A 12795-nucleotide genomic window follows, 5' to 3' on the forward strand; every position below is an offset into this window, starting at 1 on the left:
CCTTTTCCCCCTCCGAACGCCCCGTGAAACAACCACCTCTGTAGCCTGGGCACTCTCTCACTAACAGATTCTCAATGACTCCCCAGGGCCCAGTCCTCTCTCCTAAGGTGCATTCCCTCTGTCCAAAGCTCTGCTTCCACACAGGCCAGAAAACTCACAGAAGTGATCAGAATTCCTCACTCAAGTGTCCTGTTGTTCGTCCCCAGCACCAGGGGCTTATGGGTTATGGCAGGTACCAACATTTCCTCTCAGTTACCTGACTTTTTTCCTTCTCCCTTTTCCCAGCCACATCCCCCCAAGCACCACCAAAGAAAACCATGTGGAGGCCCGCACCTCCACTCCCCCATTTTCAGCCCTCCCTGGCTTCTCCCAGGGCCACGGCCCACTATCAGCTGTCAAGGCCATCACTGGGGAGGTGCCAACTTGGCCTTCAGCCCCTGGCCACAGACAACTCTGATGAGTCAGACAACCCTGATAAGTCAGGAGCACCCTGCCCCTGGATGGCCTGGTTATGTGGGCAGTGATCCTGGTCTCCTAAAAGTTACTGTGAAATAAAAGATAACGCATTTTTCACATCACTTTCTCATTGTTGCAATTAGTGAAAGCCCAGGATTCAGTTCAGGGTAGAGGCAGAGGCCCCCGGGTCTGGCGGTTCCCATCAGCTATCAGCCCCCGCCGCGCCCCCTCCCAGGGTAGGGTGCTTTTGGGTTCAAAGTCGGAGTCCAGCACTTCCCCGCGGGAAGTCTAACCCGAGGCTGGGCCCCTGGGAACTTCGCTGGGGACCGGGGAAAGCGCTCGGGCCCCGCCGAGCCCACCTGCTGCGCGCGGCCTGAGAGCAGGGTCAACACTGCCCCGCGGGGCCGGGATGGACCGGGAACCCGCAGAGAAACCGAAACTTGCCGCCCGTAGAGGAGGGGGCCGGCCGGACGCGACGCTTTGGGACGCAAGCGCCGCTCCCCGGCAGCGCCTCGGGCCAGGCCACCGCGACCCAGGACCAGACTCGGCGGGAACCCTGATCCATGGGACCCTCTCGCACCTAGGGGAATGGCACTCTGACCAGTGGGACAGCCCGTAACCAGGGTAACTTGCGCCCTGCACTCACGGGACCCGGCATCCCTCCCTGTAAAGCCGCATTCCGCCCCCTCGAGACCTCCGTCCAAGGTACCCGCGCCCGGGCCCTGCAACTGTGCACCCCAGCCCGGCCCGCTAGCTCTCACCTTGGCGGCTCCCGAGCCCACTCTGCCGCCTGTAGGCAAGGTTTCGTTTCTCCAGTCCTGGGTCCCGCCCCTCCCGCTTCGGCAGGCTCTGCGGAGCTCACGTGGGTGTGGCCGGAATCCCCGGTCGAGTGGCGCCCTCCAGTGGACCCGGAGCCAGGCCCTGTTCAGTTCAGACGCTCAGTCGTGTTCTTTTAGCGACCCCACAGACTGTCTTGGAGGAGAAGGCAATGGCAACCCACTCCAGTCCTCTTGCCTGGAAAATCCCATGGACGGAGGAGCCTGGTAGGCTGCAGTCCATGAGGTCGCTAAGAGTCGGACACGACCGAGCGACTTCACTTTCACTTTTCATTTTCATGCACTGGAGAAGGAAATGGCAACCCACTCCTGTGTTCTTGCCTGGAGAATCCCAGGGACAGGGGAGCCTGGTGGGCTGCCATCTACGGGATCGCAGAGTCGGACAAGACTGAAGCGACTTGGCAGCAGCAGCAGCAGCAGCAACAGACTGTCTTGGCGCATAAGCGCGGCGGAGAGGAGCTACCCCGCGTCCGAGGCCAGGGGCGGAGGCCTGGAGGAGCCAACCGTCGACCGAGGTCAGGGCGGCTGCCAGCAGGAGCTACCCAACGCCCGAGGTTCAAGGAGCAGTGGCTGCGCGGGCGCAGGAGGGCTTAGAGGAGCTACTACTCCACGATCAAGGTCAGGAGGGGCAGCGGTGAAGAGATACCCCAAGGTAAGAGAAACCCAAGTAAGACAGTAGGTGTTGCAAGAGGGCATCAGAGGGCAGACACACTGAAACCATAATCACAGAAAACTAGTCAATCTAATCACACTAGGACCACAGCCTTGCCTAACCCAATAAAACTAAGCCATGCCCTATGGGGCCACCCAAGACGGATGGGTCACGGTAGAGAGGTCTGACAGAATGTGGTCCACTGGAGAAGGAAATGGCAAACCACTTCAGTATTCTTGCCTTGAGAACCCCATGAACAGTATGAAAAAGCAAAATGATAGGATGCTGAAAGAGGAACTCCCCAGGTCAGTAGGTGCCCAGTGTTGCTATTGGAGATCAATGGAGAAATAACTCCAGAAAGAATGACGGGATGGAGCCAAAGCAAAAACAATACCCAGTTATGGGTGTGACTAGTGATAGAAGGAAGGTCCGATGCTGTAAAGAGCACTATTGCATAGGAACCTGGAATGTGAGGTCCATGAATCAAGGTAAATTGGAAATGGTCAAACAGGAGATGGCAAGAGTGAACGTCGACATTCTAGGAATCAGCCAACTAAAATGGACTGGAATGGGTGAATTTAACTCAGATGACCATTATATCTACTACTGTAGGCAGGAATCCCTCAGAAGAAATGGAGTAACCATCATGGTCAACAAAAGTCCTAAATGCAGTACTTGGATGTCATCTCAAAAACGACAGAATGATCCCTGTTCATTTCCAAGACAAACCATTCAGTATCACAGTAATCCAAGTCTATGCCCCAACCAGTAATGCTGAAGAAGCTGAAGTTGAACGGTTCTGTGAAGACCTACAAGACCTTTTAGAACTAAAATCCCAAAAAGATGTCCTTTTCATTATAGGGGACTGGAATGCAAAACTAGTAAGTCAAGAAACACCTGGACTAACAGGCTAATTTGGCCTTGGAATACGGAATGAAGCAGGGCAAAGGCTAATAGAGTTTTGCCAAGAGAACGCACTGGTCACAGCAAATACCCTCTTCCAACAACACAAGAGAAGACTCTACACATGGACATCATCAGATGGTCAACACCGAAATCAGACTGATTATATTCTTTGCAGCCAAAGATGGAGAAGCTCTACACAGTCAGCAAAAACAAGACCGGGAGCTGACTGTGGCTCAGATCATGAGCTCCTTATTGCCAAATTCAGACTTAAATTGAAGAAAGTAGGGAAAACTGCTAGACCATTCAGGTATGACCTAAATCAAATCCTTTATGATGATACAGTGGAAGTAAGAAATAGATTTAAGGGCCTAGATCTGATAGATAGAGTGCCTGATGAACTATGGAATGAGGTTCGTGACACTGTACAGGAGACAGGGATCAAGACCATCCCCATGGAAAAGAAATGCAAAAGAGCAAAATGGCTGTCTGGGGAGGCCTTACAAATAGCTGTGAAAAGAAGAGAGGTGAAAAGCAAAGGAGAAAAGGAAAGATATAAGCATCTGAATGCAGAGTTCCAAAGAATAGCAGGAGAGATAAGAAAGCCTTCTTCAGTGATCAATGCAAAGAAATAGAGGAAAACAACAGAATGGAGAAGACTAGAGATCTCATCAAGAAAATTTGAGATACCAAGGGAACATTTCATGCAAAGATGGGCTCGATAAAGGACAGAAATGGTATGGATCTAACAGAAGCAGAACATATTAAAAAGAGGTGGCAAGAATACAGAGAAGAACTGTACAAAAAAAATCTTCACGACCCAGATAATCACAATGGTGTGATCACTCACCTAGAGCCAGACATCCTGGAATGTGAAGTCAAGTGGGCATTAGAAAGCATCACTACGAACAAAGCTAGTGGAGGTGATGGAATTCCAGTTGAGCTATTTCAAATCCTGAAAGATGATGCTGTGAAAGTGCTGCACTCAATATGCCAGCAAATTTGGAAAACTCAGCAGTGGCCACAGGACTGGAAAAGGTCTATTTTCATTCCAGTCCCAAAGAAAGGCAATGCCAAAGAATGCTCAAACTACTGCACAATTGCACTCATCTCACACGCTAGTAAAGTAATGCTCAAAATTCTCCAAGCCAGGCTTCAGCAATACGTGAACCGTGAACTTCCTGATGTTCAAGCTGGTTTTAGAAAAAGCAGAGGAACCAGAGATCAAATTGCCAACATCTGCTGGATCATGGAAAAAGCAAGTGAGTTCCAGAAAAACATCTATTTCTGCTTTATTGACTATGCCAAAGCCTTTGACTGTATGGATCACAATAAACTGTGGAAAATTCTTCAAGAGATGGGAATACCAGACCCCCTGAACTGCCTCTTGAGAAATCTGTATGCAGGTCAGGAAGCAACAGTTAGAACTGGACATGGAATAACAGACTGGTTCCAAATAGGAAAAGGAGTACATCAAGGCTGTATATTGTCACCCTGCTTATTTAACTTCTATGCAGAGTACATCATGAAAAACACGGAGCTGGAAGAAGCACAAGCTAGAATCAAGATTGCCAGGAGAAATATCAATAACCTTAGATATGCAGATGACACCACCCTTATGGCAGAAAGTGAAGAGGAATGAAAAAGCCTCTTGATGAAAGTGAAAGAGGAGAGTGAAAGTTGGCTTAAAGCTCAACATTCAGAAAACGAAGATCATGGCATCCGGTCCCATCAGTTCATATGCATTGTAAAGCACTCGTCCTTTAATTAAAATTTAAAAAATTTTTTTAATTTAAAAAAGGGGGCCCAAGGTTCCCACCCATCTTCTCCTTTCCCACACCCACCAGACACTGTCCTTCCTCTGGGCTGAGAACAGCAAGCTCTGTCCTTTCTGGGGTTCCCCTCCTGCAGTGCTTACCTCTTGCAAGGTTGGCTTCTCCCGGCCATTGAACCCCAACATCTTTGTCTGAGCTCAAGCTGTGGTTAAGGATTTGGGGGAGGCCAGCAGAGCTTGGTTGGACCTGTCATATGGGGACCTGTGAACCCTGCTGGTGCCCATATCAGAATCCTAGGGCAGCCCCGAGGTGATCCAGGGCGTTGCTAAAGGACCAACAGAGTGGGCTCCACTGGCAGGATACCACACCAGGTGAGGTTAGAAGGAACACATCATGTGGCCTGAGAAAACACATTTACCTGCCAGATGCAGCATCTTTAGTTTTAAAACCCAACTCAGGGACTTCCCTGGCGATCCAGTGGTTATGATCCCGTGCTTCCACTTGCAGGGGTCAGGAGTTCAATTCCTAGTCAGAGATCTAAGACCCTTACACAACATGTAGAGTGACCAAAAATATAAGAAAATAAAACGCAACACAGCCTTAAGAAATTTGAATTCTTCCAGTGAGAGACCAAGCCCTACAAAGGAGGTGCCTTTAGGCCATTTGAAAGCCCTCAGAGTCATCTTCCCTCCACCCTCTTCTCCATGTCCTTGTCCATTCCCTACAGGAACCATGAAACAGTAAAGGGATTTTTAAAAATCCATCCTTGGAGAAATAGGGGAGGGGTGGTCCACTGTTCTGCCTTCAATTTAGTTTGTGGTTCAAGATAAATGTGGGACAAACCAGGTGGAGTGTCAGGTCACCTCCTCTAATGAGTCTTCTTTCAGCCTGGACAGTCCAGTGTTAGCCTGGCTGCTCAGGGTGCTGCCAGGCATAGAGTTCAGAGTAACATCAGAACACTAATCTCTCCAATGCAGGAAGCCACTTATAGCAGGAGGCCTCGGCTTCCTACTTTCTGAGAAGTCAGCGTGCAGAGTGGTCAGTATGGACGTTCTGTCTTGCAGGTGTTCCAAAGTAGATCGAGGTTCTGGACACTGGCCCCGTCCAGGTGCTGAGGACCTAGTGGGAAGTAGCCCTGTCAATGTGTCAGCTAAACCAGAATGATGGTTAACAACCCAAAGAACCAAGTCAAAACATATAAACCGAATCAAATAAAGACAGAAAAGATGGAAAAGCCAGGTGTTAGGAGCCCATCTTGAATACTCACAGAGAAAACCCTTCACATTCCCTAGTCTGTATCGATGCAATAAATGTAGGCATTGAAACATGCACAGGATTTTTTTTTGGCTGCATCGGGTCTTAGTTTGGGTGTGGTGTGCAGTCTCAGTTGCAGTGTGTGGGCTTAGTTGCCCTGAGGCATGTGGGATTTTAGTTCCCTGTTGAACTGTGGTGTTGGAGAAGGCTCTTGAGAGTCCCTTGGACTGCAAGGAGATCCAACCAGTCCATCCTAAGGAGATCAGTCCTGGGTGTTCATTGGAAGGACTGATGCTAAAGCTGAAACTCCAATACTTTGGCCGCCTGATGCTAAGAGCTGACTCATTTGAAAAGACCCTGATGCTGGGAAAGATTGAGGGCAGGAGGAGAAGGGGATGACAGGATGAGATGGTTGGATGACATCACTGACTCAATGGACATGGGTTTGGACGGACTCCAGGAGTTGGTGATGGACAAGGAGGCCTGGCGTGCTGTGGTTCATGAGGTTGCAGAGTCGGACATGACTGAGCGACTGACCTCAACTAAACTGACCAGGGATCAAACCCATGTCCCCTGCATTGGAAGGCAGTTTTTTAACTACTGCGTTGGAAGGCAGATTCTCAACCACTGGACCACCAGGGAAATCCTGTACAGTTTTTTAAAATAAAGAAATAATATAACATTAAACAACGTGCAATATATGATTTAACGAAATTTGAAAATAAGATTGTTGTTGTTTAGTCGCTAAGCCATGTCCAACTCTTTTGTGACCCCACGGACTGTAGCCTGCTAGGCTTCTCTGTCCATGGGATTTCCCAGGCAACTCTATTGGAGTGGGTTGCCATTTCCTTCTCCAGGGGATCTTCCTGATACAGGAATCAAACCCATATCTTCTGCACTGGCAAGTGGATTCTTTACCACTGAACCACCAGGGAAGCCCAGAAAATAAGATAAAAGTTAACAGAATATGAGAACAGTGGTAGGTGCAATTTATTTTGTGGGGCTGAGGCAGGCATAGACAGAGATCAACTGGGTAGAGGAGGATGGTGGGGTGGTAGGATGAAGGAAGAAGGGGATGAGGAATCCAGAGTACTTGATGAACAGTTTCAGATGGCATCACCTCCCACTTTGTCCCTAAAAGATGGTGCTCTGGACATTGCTGGCTTCAATCTGGACATCTTCCCCTTCTGGTCCAGTGTTCACAAAGGGACTGGCTCCTCCACACAGAAGATTTCCCTGTGGAAAGTCTGCTAGTCATTATTCCCCAGGTCAGCTGCATGACAGGGGAGCCCTTGGACTTAGCCCCACAGCCCACCTGGCAAAACCCAGTGTAGAGTATCTTCCTGATCCCTTAGATATTGGATCATTTGAAATTTCCTCAATCTTGTAACCACCAGCGTTTGTAGAATGAATTCGGTTGGGCCCCAAACACGCTTTGGGGCTGCTCTTGCTCCTTGCCTGCTTTTCTGATAATCCTGGGGTTGTTTGTAGGCAGGATGCTCTCCAGGGCACAGTTTGCTGTGAAGGTAAGTGTGGTAAGAGGCTGGAACAAGGGACCTTGTGGGGGAAGGTAGGCCAGGGACGTGGTTCTGCCCCGCTGAGCCACACAGCTCCGTGGCCCTGCTCCAGATGAGAACGTCCAGACGTCTCAAAGCAGGGCCTGTGTGACTGAGCAGGCTGAACATAATGCCCACAGTAAATCCAGAGCCATGCAGAACAATAGGGGCTTGTATTTCCTGGTTTCATTTTGCATCTATTTCCCAGCCTGCCTTCAGATGTTCCTTTCAGCTGTTTTCCCCATGGAAAGACAGGAGCGAGATCTGCAGTTAAGTTTCTCACGAAACAGGCTTTAGAGTTCCGCTTGGTTAAGGCAAAGTTTGACCAATGAAAGTCAGTTTTCCGGGCCTGGATATTCTTGCCTGAGGAGCATGCTCTTTGGACCCCGTGGAGTAAAAGCTGTCCTAGGGTCAGGTGTTTCCCAAGTTAAAACAGTGAGGCCCAAAAATTTGGTTCTGGGTCAGCAAATTAGTTCACCCACCTTGGGCTGGCAGGCCTGCCCAGACAGAAGAACAGCCCATAAGGAACCGTGGTTCCTTTCTTATGTAGGGAGGCAGGAAGGGCAGAAGTAAGAGGAACATAACGAAATAACTTCATGGCTCCCATGACGGCACCTCCCTGTACCTGTGTCTCTGTCTTTTCTTATTAGGACACCACTCAAGTCCAGTATGACATCATCTGAACTTAGTTAATTACATCAGCAAAGATCCTATTTCCAAATAAGGTCACAGTCACAGGTGCCTATGATCAAGAATGTAACTCTTTGTAGGGGACACAATTCAGTACCCTACAGGCACCAGCTCCACAGGCTTTACTAGAAGTCTCTAGAAGATTCAGCCATCAGCACTGCACAAAGATTCAAAGATTTAGATGAACTTGGGTCCTTTCAGAGGATTAAAATTATTTTAAAAGGTGGGGAGGGAGAAACAGACTCTTTGCCAAAGTCAGCAGCAGAATTTACAAAGGTAGATAAATTGATGCAAAACATATTTTATAAAAATAATCATACTTTAGGCAGCAAAGCGTTTGCTATTCAATCCTGGGTTAGCCCAGGTTAGCTCTGCTCCAGGTTGACTTGATCTTTTTTTTTTTTTTTCCTCTCTGGGAGGCCTACAGGATCCCAGTTTCCTGACCAGGGATTGAACCCAGGTCATGGCAGTGAAAGCATCAAGTCCTAGGTACTGGACTGCCAAGGAATTCCCAGGTAGATTTTATCTCAAAAAAGACAGAGGCCCCTGCCCCACTCCAGCACTAATGGGGAAGCCCACTGCTCCCAACCCCTATTAGCTCACAGAGCACCCTCAACATCCCCTCCCCACTGGGTGTGGGGCCTGCAGGGATATGGCTACAGAGCCCTCAGCTGCCACCGTTTGGGGCTGGTGGCACTGAGAGCATTGCTCCTGAACACCATGAGGCTGTAGAGTGGGCATGACAGACCAGTCACACCAGATCCCCAGCATCGTTTCATCTTTGAGTAAATGAATTACTGGGGCTTGGGCAAGATGCGATTGCTGGCATTGCAGCCTGAGTCCTAAATCATTCTCATTCTTTCTCCTGTCCAACTTCCCTCCATCATCAGAGTCCTGCATCAAGCAGCTTCCTTCTGAGGTCAATTCCCCCATAACTGAATTTGTTTTTTAACAAATTCCAAAACTGAATTTTTAATAAAGCCAGACCTTGAGGGTGAGCTCTGCTTGACCTGCATTAGACACTCAGTTCATGTGGGAGAGGGTGAAAACAGAGGGTCAAGCAAATAGAATTTGAGTAGGTTCGATTTCATGACAGCAGCGACTACTTCTTAATTGCCTATTACACATATACCCCAAGCCTCCACTCTCCTCTTCAGTTTAACCTGTGCAACAAGCCTTTGGAAGATGTGGAAATGAAGGATCAGAGAGAGTAGACAAGTTACCCAAAGTCATGCATTGAGAAATCAGGAGAGCCTGGGCTCAAAGTCAGTAAGTACTCTTTGTGCCTGCCCACACCATGCTGCCTCCTCAGCCGTGACTTTCAGAGTTTCTTGCCATTATCTGCAGAGTTCCAGTAGAGACAGACATAGGTACAGGCTCGGGAGAATGTGAGGCTTTCTAACCATTTTAGATTTGAACATTCTAAATCCACATTATCTGATACACCGGTCAGGTGGCATTGAGCACTCCACATGTGGCTGGTTCGAGCTGAGATGTGCTGTGAGGGTACAGGTCACACCAGGTTTCAAAGATTTAGTATGAGAAAAGTAATATAAAATATTTCATTGGTAAATTTTACATAGATTTCATGTGGCACTAGGGCACTAGTGGTAAAGAACCAGCCTGCCAATGCAGGAGACGTAAAAGATGCAGGTTCGGTCTCTGGGTCAGGACGATCCCCTGGAGGAGGGAATGGCATTCCTTTCCAGTATTCTTGCTGGGAGAATCCCATGGACAGAGAAACCTGGTGGGCTACAGTCCATGGGATCACAAGGAGACACTACTGAGTGTCTGAGCATGTTGGAAATATTTATTTTAGATAAATAAGTATTTAATTTCACCTGCTTGTTTTTACATGTTTTAGTATGGCTGCTTGAAATGTTAAAATGGCCCAGGTGGCTCACATGGGGGCTTCACTTCACTCTATGGCATAGTCTGTTGGACCGCGCTGTCCTACATCACCGTCATCTGTGTAGTCAGGGCCCCACCAGCTACTGTAACAAGCAGGCATTCAGACCCTATTTCTGGCCCACGTAACAGAGCTGGCTGGGGCTCGGCTCAGCTCAGCTGGGTGCCCTCCTTCACTCCATTGACTGAAACTCTGCCACTCACAATATATGGCTTCCACAGGGCCCCTAGAAGATCATCTCCATGCCAGCCAGCCAGAAACAGGGAAACTGCTTGCAGGAGGGAGAATGGCAGGCCAGGTTGAAATGGCACACACACTCCCCATGAACTGTGTTGGTCTGCTAGGGCTGCTGTGCCAAAGTGCCACAAACGGGACAGTTGTTTTGTTTTTTTCAATATATTATCTTGGCCACGCTGCACAGCATGTGGCATCTTAGTTCTCCAACCAGGGATAGAACCAGCAGCCCTTGCTTTGGAAGCATGAAGTCTTAACCAGCGGACAGCCAGGAAGTCCTGGAGCAGCTTACACAACAGAACTTGACTGTCTCACAGTCTATGGGGTCAGAAGTCTGAGATCAAGGTGTCAACAGGAAGAATCTATTCTAGGCCTGCCGCCTGGAAACTGGTGCTTTGGTGATGGCTGGCATTCTTGGCTTGTAGAACCACCACCCCAGTCTCTGCCTTCATGTTCACATTGTGGTGTCCCTGTGTATGCATGTCTGTACCAAACCTCCCCACCCCTGTTTTCTTTAGCCGTGCTGCACGGTTTGCAGGATCTCAGTTCCCTGACCAGGAATCAAACCTGAGCCACAGTGGTGAAAGTCCGGAATCCTATCCACTAGGCCACCCTCCCTTTTTTTTAAGGACACAGCCATATTGGACTGGAGCCCACCCTACTGCAAGTATGAACTCATTTTAACTAAATACATTTGCAATGACCCTATTTCCAAGTAAGGGCTTCCCAGGTGGCACTAGTGGTAAAGAATGCGCCCATCAATGCAAGAGACACAAGAGATGTAGTTCCCATTCTTGGGTCAGGAAGATCCCCTGGAGGAGTAAAGGGCACCCATCCCAGTATTTTTGCCTGAAAAATTCCAGGTACAAGAGGAGCCTGGTGGGCTACAGTTGATGGGCTTGCAAAGAGTCGGACACAACTGAACACACAGTACAGCTCATTTCCAAATAAGGTCCCATCCTGGGTACTGGGGGTTAGGACACGAAGTGAATTTTGTGAGGCAGGGGACAGAGTTCAACCCACAACAGACACTATTGACTTGATCTTAGTCACGTGGCCACACTCACTACAGGTGAGGCAGGAAACTGCAGTGGTGTTGGTGATGTCACCACACCAGTCAACGGTGAAAGTCAAAGTGAAGTCGCTCAATCGTGTCAGACTCTTTGCAACCCCATGGACTGTAGCCCACCAGGCTCCTCTGGCCATGGGCTTTCCAGGCAAGAATACTGGAGTGGGTTGCCATTTCATTCTCCAGGGGATCCTCCCGACCCAAGGATCGAAGGCGGGTCTCCTGCAATGCAGGCAGACTCTTTACCATTTGAGCCACTAGGGAATCCTGTCAACAGTGAAGTGAAGTCACTCAGTCGTGTCCAACTCTTTGCAACCCCATGGACTGTAGCCTACCAGGCTCCTCAGTCCATGGGATTTTCCAGGCAAGAGTCCTGGAATGGGTTGCCATTTCCTTCTCCAGGGGATCTTCCCAAACCAGGGATTGAACCCAGATCTCCTGCATTGTAGGCAGACGCTTTACCATCTGAGCTACCAGGGAAGCCCAGTGAGGAAGGGCTTAATCAACTGTGTCATCAGAACAGTCACATGGCTCAGAGAGCTTATCTAGCTGATGAGCTGGGATGATGGAACCCAGCCCTGCATCTTCTGACATCAAATTCTCTCCATACCTCTCTTCTAAAATTAATTTTTATTATAATTTTCAGTGTGCTGTGCTTAGTTGTTCAGTTGCATCTGACTCTGCGACCCCATGGACTGTAGCCTGCCAGGATCCTCTGTCTGTGGGGATTCTCCTGGCAAGAATACTGGAGTGGGTTGCCATTTCCTACTCCAGGCTTCTGAGAACTGGAGCTGCTGAGTCACAGATGGTGAGGGTTTCCAATGAAATTGTTTCCACCCAAGTGTATCAATTTGCCCAGCCCTGTGAAGTGGATGATCTCTGGGTTCCAGAACGCCCGGGCTCAGTATGTGGGAACAGGTCCAAAAGGGACCACACCTCCATCCCAGCTCTGGGCAAATGTGGTCCAGTGGGCAGCTTCAAGACACGCTTGCCTTACCCTAGACGGGAGAGGTTGGGGGAGAATGGATACATGTATATACGTGGCTGAGTCCCTTCGCTGTTTACCCGAAACTATCACATTGTTTGTTAATCAGCTATTCCCCAATACAAAATAAGTCTTGTTGTTGTTGTTGTTGTTTTTAAAGACAGCAGGCCTTGTAGAGAAAGAGAAACTGCCTAAGGTAAGGAAAGGTGATGTGTGGCTGGGAGCAACCATTTAGCTGGCTGGTCAGGGGCCTAGAAGGAGAGACACCAGAAGATGGAGGACAAGGAATCTGAAAAGACCTGTGTACTATGAGCAGGCCTGGACCCTCACTCTGCTCAGATACTGGCCACGATGGCCTGGGCAGAACACTGGTGGCTCTAGGGCACCCCATCCAGGGCCATCTCACAGTGAGTTCTTTCTCAAACAGAGTCCAGGGGCATACCTCCTTCAGCTGGGATTTACCGCTAAAAATGATG

The sequence above is a fragment of the Capricornis sumatraensis genome, chromosome 8 (genome assembly GCF_032405125.1).
Source record: "Capricornis sumatraensis isolate serow.1 chromosome 8, serow.2, whole genome shotgun sequence".
NCBI lineage: Eukaryota > Metazoa > Chordata > Mammalia > Artiodactyla > Bovidae > Capricornis > Capricornis sumatraensis.